The 6,443-nt window shown below is 48.6% G+C and overlaps 1 long non-coding RNA gene across 1 annotated transcript; it reads left to right on the top strand.

Annotated features, from left to right (window-relative positions):
- The first annotated feature begins 1,192 nt into the window (after positions 1–1,192).
- LOC106146479 lies at positions 1,193–3,924 on the top strand. The gene is made up of 3 exons (XR_001230924.1): positions 1,193–1,411; positions 1,845–2,043; positions 3,071–3,924. It is a non-coding gene; the product is annotated as an uncharacterized LOC106146479 (long non-coding RNA).
- Positions 3,925–6,443: the final 2,519 nt, after the last annotated feature.

Below are 6,443 nucleotides of genomic sequence, written 5' to 3'. Positions count from 1 at the left end.
GCAAAGCGCCTGCCTGGCAAGCGCAAGGTCGTGAGTTCAGTTCCCGGTACCAGAGAAAAACCAAAAAAAAAAACAAAAACAAAACAGAACAATGAGTGGAGGCTGCTGAGATGCAGGGCTGCTCATCCACGAGGTCTGTGCTTGCTGAGGCCTGCGGAGCACAGAGTTGAGGCTCTAGGGATGAATTTGTGAACAAAACCGACAAACATCTCTGTCCTCAGGGGCTTCTGTTCTAGTGGAAGAAGAGAAAACAACAAATATAATAAGCAAATTAAGGGTCCTAAGTATTAAAAAAGTACTAAACATTGGGATGGGGCTCAAGGACGAAGGGTTAGAGAGCACAATTTCTATGCCGTGTTGCTGTTTGAGGAGACATAATCCAGATGGGGGACAGCGATGCCCTCTCCTCCCTGAGCCCAGGCCCAGCAGGAGCAAGTTGCAGACCTCTAGGGAACCTGGGGCTATGTACACCGAGAGAGTAGAAGATGGAGTCAGGAGGGAAACAGGCTGGGAAGTAGATTAGGTAGGGCCTGTGAGCCATGAGAGGGCTGTGGCCTTCATTCTGAGTGACACAGGGAGCCACTGGGAACTTCTGAGCAAAGGAGTAATTCGATATAAATTAGAATTAAGAAAAAAATCACTTGGGAGGCTGAGACAGGAAGATTGCTGCAAATTTAAGGCCAGCCGGGGCTACTTAGTGAGTTCAAGGGCAGCCTGAACTACATAGTGGACCCTGTTTCAAAAAGCAAGAAGAAAAAAAAATAGAAAAAGCATCCTCTAGCTACTTCTTGAGAAGAGTAGTTTTGGGGGTCAAAGTTGGAAACGGAGACAGAGCCACAGCAGTAAAGAAATGAGATGCTGTCAGATTTGGGGACTTTTTTTGAGATGGGGGTCTCACTGTATAGTTCAGACTGGCCTTGAGTGCACACTGATCCTCCTGCGTCAGCCTCCCCAGTGCTGAGTACATGTTTTAAAGGGGAGGCAACTGGCTTTCCTGATGGATTAGATGAGGTGTGTGAAAGAAAGTAAGGAGCCAAGAGTAACTCCAAGGCTTTGGCCTGAAATCCATGAAGGATGGCGCGTCCATGCGCTGGGGAAGGGGAGCCTTGCAGGTGGTGGAGGTGTGGGCTAACCTTGTGCTCAGGAGAGGGTGCTGAGACCTCCAAGCTGATAAGTGATACAAGGTGTCTGGAATTGGGAGAAGAGACTTGGGTTAGTGATAGAGATCTGGGAATTTTTCTGGAATTTCTGCTTTGGGTCAAAAATCTGACTGGTTGATCTCTGACGTTGCTTCCTGCTGTAAACATTCTAGGACTGGAGCTGGACCTGGTGGCTTGCTCCTGTAATCCAAGCACTCGGGAGGCTGAGGCGGGAAGATCACTGGGCATTCAAAGCCAGCCTGGGCTACGCAGTGAGTTCAAGGCCAGCCTGAGCTGTGTAATGAAACCCTGCAACAACAGAATTCTAGGATATGTTGATTAGGAAAGATGGGAGGAGAAAGTGGGGGAAAAGTGGTCCTTTACACAGTTTAACTTTCCAGGCTGGGCAAGGTGGCACACACCTGTGATCCCAGCACAGGGGAGGCTGAGGCAGGAGGATCATTGCAAGTTCGAGACCAGCCTGGGCTACAAAGTGAGCTCAAGGCCAGTCTGAACTTCTCAGCGAGACACTGTCTCGAAAAGACATAGTTTAACTTTCTTGAGTCTCAGTTTCTCTGTCTGCTCTGAGACTTCTAAAGACCCTCTAGCTCTGAAAGTCTATGGTCATGTGTTTTTAAAGATTTTCTCAGATTTTGTAAGAACATTAGAAATGTCCCCATTGACCCATCGCTTTGCCTGTGACAGTAGCCCCTGCAGAGGAGTTGTGAGTTGCTTCAGACTGCAGAGGCCAGGCTAGTAGAGCATTCATGGTCAGAGCAAGTATCTTCTGGGAATCTTCATTTTTTGTCCGGTTGGCAGTTGGATCTGATTGCAGTGAAGCTTGAGGATCACTCCAGGTGATATCTCAAAGGGACCTCTGTCTCTGCACAGTTGGCGTTGCCGGGTATGAAGCTGTTCTGGGGGACATTAATCCTTCTTCTCTTTCCTCTGCCTCTTCGTGACTCAGAAACCTCCCCTCACCGCCCAATTGCCGCGAGTCCCCCACCCCTTCAGTGGTCTCCTCTCCTGCCTGCGTTAATCGCTAATCCCACCTTCTCCTCCGTTCCCCATCCTCTCCAGGGGCATCCAGTCGGCTGGGAATGAGTCACCCTAGGAGGGGAAGGGGCTTCAGTCCATAAATGGGCAAAACCTCAGCTGAGTTTCGGTCTCTAGGAAAGAGCCAACCTCTGCCCTCTCCCCTGAAGGAATTCCCCCAAAGAGGAAGGCGTCTGGGACTGGCTTTGGCCGGATGGGATTCTACAAATAGCTGAGCTTTTTAGGAGGTAGTTTCATCTGATTCAGCTTCCCTGATAAACAGACACTGCCGGCCAGGACTTTCCCAGCTCCAGAGACTAAGCCTCCATTTCCTGGTGTGGAAGTGTCCAGTTAGGCCTCTGGAGTTCAGGACCCACACAGCACTTCCGGAGACCCCCAAGACCTCCCTGTCCTCCCTCAGGCTGAGTGCAAGCTCCAGGCTGCACTGACCTGAGCTCTGGCTTGCAAGTCTCCCAGCTGCTGCAGCTCGACCCACCACGGGCCTGCTCCAAAGTTGGGGGCAAGGTCCAGTGACCTTTCCAAGCTCCCTGGGCAGCGGGATTCTGTACAGCCTTCCATCCTGGCCTATGGCATCAGCCGGGTCCCTGGTGCAGTTACAATCACCAGCACCATTTCACAGCCACCTCTGCCAGTAGCAGCTTCATTCTGGACAGCCAGGACCTCCTCTCTGCCAAGGGACTCCTGCACTGTTTCACACCCCAACCAGTGCCCAGTGTCCCTTGAAGGGAAGGGCTGTTGGGGAGGTCAGGAAGGGCCTGGGGAGAGCTGGCTGCCCCCAGCAGGGCCTCACCTGGTGGCTGGGGTCATCTTGAGACCTTGTCACCATTCAGGGCTGGGGCCTCACTTTGCTAACCAGACATCTGTCTTGCCAACAGGACTTGAAGTCTTGGACAGATACAAAGCTCCAGGAGATGGACGGATTCAGTGAAGATGCCAGTGCGCTGATTTACACTGAAAAGCATCCCTGCTGCCAGAGCAACCGACACTTGGGGCTGCTGACAAGCACATTCCCCACCACCCTTGCTGTCACACAAGGGGACCGACCCCAAGTTCAGGGGAAAGGTCACCTGGGCAGCATGGCAGCTGCCAAGGAGACCTAGCCAAGTGGTCTTCACAGTGGTGCCAACCTCTTAGGCAGGAACAGCAAGGGATCACATTCAGGGCACCCTTGCCCAGCACAGCTCTGGACCGCACCCTCCACACAGTTAATGCCACAAAGACAGCCTCTCTGGGTTAGCACAGTCTCCTGCCAGAACTTGGTGGTTACTTGGGGAGTGTGTCTGAAATGCACACAGGTCCACTCGCACTTGTCACTGCAGGGATGAAACAAGACAGCACATGAACCTGCTTTGTAAGCAGCACACCACGGAAGAATGCCTCGGGGATGAGAGCAGGGATGAATTCATGTTTCCCAAGGGCCTCCACCTGCCTCTCTGGCTCCAGCCCCTCAGACAGGGGACTCTGATAGTTCAGCCAGCGAAAGCAGTGGTGTTTACGACTCACTGATCACACCAGTTACAGATTTCTTTTTTCCTTCTCTGCTCCCACTGCTTCATGTGACTATTAAAAAAAGAACAGAACCCTTGAAAACCCATCCCCTAATAAACGCATCAATATATACTGAGACCTTAGTATTGTTCTAGGTGCCTCGGAAAATATAGAAGCAATTAAGCCATTGTCCACTCCCTGAAGGAATTTATATATAATAAAGTTGGAGCCATAAACAGACGCCTACAGGAGGTTGTTCCAGCACAGACGTGAGTGTGCTGAGGCTGTGGGTCTGGGGAGAGAGTAAGATGCTCAGCTCGCCCTGGAGCTGCATCCAGAAAAGGATGGCAGGAGGCAGCAGGGAGAGGCGTGGAGAAGTTTACTAGCAAGAAATGCACACTCAGAGGAGTGTGTGTGTGCAAAAGGCATCACAGTCTGGGGTTGTGGTGGGTGTGGCCTTGGGTGCCTTGAAGTCGGATAATCCGGGGTGTGCATTCCTACTGTAGCTCAAGCTGCTGGCTTGGTGGGCCAGGTTAGTATGCAAGCCATTTGAGTGCTTACAGTTTACAGAGATGCTGCCTGCTTAAGAGCGCTACTGCCTTGAGGGTAGAGGGCTGAACCAGGAAGAGTGATTCAAAGGTGTAAATCAGGGCCCCAGACTGCAGGCTTATTGTGTCCTCAAGAACATTCATAATTTTTCTTTTTCCTCTTTACTTTTCTTTTTTTGTCTTCTCTTTTCTCTTCATTTCTACTCTCTCATTTTCTCTTTTCTTCTTTTCATCTGTTCTCTCTCTTTCCTCTTTTCGTTTCTTTTCCTTTTAATGAGTTTCCTGGAAGGGGAAAAGGCATTACAATGTTGGGTAAATTTTGTGTCCTGAAGCCAGTTTTTCCTAAAAGTACAATTTTACAATTGTGATTTTCCCTGTCTCTTTTTTACTTCCTCTATCTACCTTAGACAGACCAAAGAACAAGTTGCCGTAACTGGGCTCTGGGTGCGTAGACCTCAAGGCAGCTCAGGTGAGGTTGAAGCGTCCAGAGTCCTTCCTCACAGTGACCTTGGCCTTGCCCTCTCCCACCACTGCAGGCCAGGCAGGTGGGTCCACCTGTGCAGAGTTAGTCAGCGCTGGGTGGTACAGTGAGCAACTGGCTCACTGACCCTGTTCCCAGTACTGGGAATTGAACGCGGGGTCTTTGGACTGGGCTACATCTCCAGCCCTTTATTTATTTTTTTATTTTTTTATTTTTATTTATTTATTTTTTTGGTTTTTTGAGATAGGGTCTCACTATGTAGTGCAGGCTGGCCTTGAACTCATATGAAGCCCAAGCTGGCCTTGAACTCACAGTAATCCTCCAGTCTCAGCCACCTGAGTGCTGAGATTACAGGCATGCGCACCCACACCTGGCTCTCCAGCGCTTTATTTATTTTTTTATTTTTAGGCAGGGTCTTGCTGAGTTTCCCAGGGCTAGTCTCAAACTTGTGATCCTCCTGTCTCAGCCTCCCAGAGTGTTGGGATTACAGGCATGTGCCTCCATACCTGGCTTCTCTTTTTTTTATCTTTTTGTTTATGTGTTTTGGTACCAGGAATCAAACTCAGGACCTTGCACTTGCCAGGCAGTGCTGTATTTTTTATTTTGAGGCATCACTGAGTTGCCTAGCTGAGCTTAAATTTGGGATCCTCTTGTCTCAAGCACCTGAGTAGAGAAGCTGGGATTACAGGTATGTGCCACCACCCCCAACTCTTCAGATGCCTCTTAGATTTCCAGGGGAGACGGAACTGCTGAGCTCTCTGACTTTAGCTAAATCAGCTCGGTCCACCTCACAATCTATGTCCCATGCCCACCCTTAGGGCCATCTCTCTAGATCCATTTCTCCATCCCCACTATGGCTTCTGCTAAAATCCAGCCTAAGCCATTCTCAGCCTTCACTTCCTGTCTCAGACATGAAAACCAGCTTGGAATCATGTTGAATTATATATGTTATCATGCCATCCACCCAAAATTAACTTAAGGAGCAAAGGATGCTGATCACCATAGAAGTTTTGTAATGATGGCATTGTACTAAAGTACTGGTTCCCTTTTTTTTTTTTCTTTGTCTTTTTGAGGCACTGTCTCGCTATGCAGTTCAGGCTGGCCTTGAGCTCACTTTGTAGCTCAGGCTGGTCTCAAACTGATGATAATCCTCCTGCCTCAGCTTCCTGAGTGCTGCGATTACAGGCGTACTCCACCACGCCCAGTTCTCAAAGTGTGGCTCGGGAAACCCTGGGGTCCCCCAAAGCCTTTCAAAGTGTCCACACGGTCACAACTGTTTCACTAATAACATGAAAACAACACTGCTGTTTTCACTCTCTCTGTGTCTCAAGTAGGCAGTGTTTTCCAGAAGTTTTGTGGTTTTCGATGTGACAACAGGTTGAACACAGACGATGTAAGTACCATCTCAGGACAACAGTGTGAACATGCTCAACACTCCTGAATGGTGTACTTGAAAATGGTGGTTAAGTTTAAATTTTTTTGACCAGTTTTTCATGCTTATATCTGATAATCTGAACAACTAATTTGAAGACAACAGTATGCAACATAACAGTCATTGGTGAATTTCTACCATCTTGTTTAGTGAAACTCTGTATCGTTTCTAATTTTTTATATTATATTTTATTTAATAGTTTGATTAATCTTGCGTTTTTACATCTGGTATCCGAGCAACTTCGTTGAAGATAACAATATAAAATGTAACAACCACTGTTAATTCCTATCATATTGTTT

Source organism: Chinchilla lanigera, unplaced genomic scaffold, assembly GCF_000276665.1.
Source record: "Chinchilla lanigera isolate Chin_1 unplaced genomic scaffold, ChiLan1.0 scaffold00005, whole genome shotgun sequence".
NCBI lineage: Eukaryota > Metazoa > Chordata > Mammalia > Rodentia > Chinchillidae > Chinchilla > Chinchilla lanigera.
This window is presented reverse-complemented; position numbering and strand designations above follow the sequence as displayed.